Here is a 1747-nt window from a genome sequence, read left to right on the forward strand (position 1 = left end):
AGAAAAGGGAAAGATATGCCTTACTTGTGGATAGAGAGAACCAACATTGTGAAAATAGCCATACTCCCAAAACTGTTATACAGATTCAATACAATGTAGATTAAAACACCATTAGCATACCTCATAGATCTAGAGAAAACATTTATAAAATTCATCTGGAACCGGAAGAGATCTAGAACGGCAAAAGCAATCCAGAAATGTCTTTTAACCATACACAAGAAACCCAAACCAACTATTGTTATCTCTGCTTCAGAGAGCACGTAAGTCATATACCCTGAGACCCATTCAAATACTAGCTATTCAGTCAATATTTTGCTATCATAGCTTTTGAAACATTAACTACTTTTTGAACAACCATTTTAATGGTTGTTTCTGTCCAGAAGTACATTAAATAAATAAGCATGCTCTAAGAAGTGATAGTTGGCTTCTGCAAAGACACACTCTGATTTAACCAACACAACTATTTTAAGTCAGAAAATAACAAGTGGAACAAATTTGAATTGTAAGCCGTGCTTGAGAGGTCAAAGGATTTTTTTTTTTTTTGTATACATACACCCAGGAAGGGATGGACAGGTCATGTTCACTGTAGTTCTCTTGTGTATTCTGTACATGTACTGTATTCTATTTGTAACATATTTAGACTGGTTTCATCCTCAAAGTGTTCTGAGCTTTGGATGTGTGTGTATGTGTGTGTGTGTGTGTGTGTGTGTGTGTGTGTGTGGTCTGAGTGTAAGATAACCAGCCCACCTCCTCTAAGTGGTTTGGGAATTATAGAAAAAAATGAGACAGAAATAATTATTTAGTAACTTACAAAGAATGATTCCCTTGGACACTGTTCACCATCCACAATGGAGTCTCACCTTTCTCTTTCAGCATGAGCCATATAGCTCCTTTATGTTATATCTTCTGTATAAACTATACCTATCATCCATGTTTTATTTATTACTTCAATAATTATGAGTGCTGAGATTATAGGTGTGCACCACCATGCCTGGTTTTCTGTTTATAGCAGGGAAAATCAGAGAGATTCACAGCAGGGTAGTTCCCTGCTGTGAATTTCTGATGTGGAGGGTCGCCCCTCAAGAATCTGAGAACTGACTCCAGAACCTGAGCAAGGTCCCTGGCCAACTGTTTGCAATAGGACCCTCAGTCCTACAACCACAAGGAAATGAATTCTACCAGTGACCCAAGGCAGCAAACAAGTGAATACTTCCTCAGCTGAACTTCTTGAGAGAGTGAAGCCCAACAGATGACTTAATTTCATCCTGAAGTCTTCAGCAGGGACTTCAGCTGGGCTGCACAAGATTTGTGCCTACATATGGTGAGCAAGTGAAAGATTCTTTGTCTTAAACTGATGTCAACCTGCTATATTCATGAAAAATTTTTATACGGTAATTGAAAACTAATATACCCTGTAGCATCCAGATGGGCCAGTTCATATTACATTAAAATATTTTAAATGCCACAAGACCTCAGGATCATAAAACAACAAAGTTTTACTTCTCATGCATATAAATAAACAACAGGAATGTTAGAAATATTCCACTTAGGAGTGTGCGAAGAGCTTCCTGCTACCCTGCGCCGGTGGGACCAGTCCCAGCCCAGGCGCAGAGTGGGCCGGACCCTCTCCCAGCCCCCCCACCACTCCGCAGTGCCTCCCCCACCCCACCCGCCGAGTAGGATTTTCTGCCGAGTTCCGGGAGCCCCCAGACCCAGTCCTAGCCCAGGTCCGGTGAGTGTGCGGAGA

Source organism: Octodon degus, unplaced genomic scaffold (genome assembly GCF_000260255.1).
Source record: "Octodon degus isolate 3935 unplaced genomic scaffold, OctDeg1.0 scaffold00195, whole genome shotgun sequence".
In the NCBI taxonomy this organism is placed as follows: Eukaryota; Metazoa; Chordata; class Mammalia; order Rodentia; family Octodontidae; genus Octodon; species Octodon degus.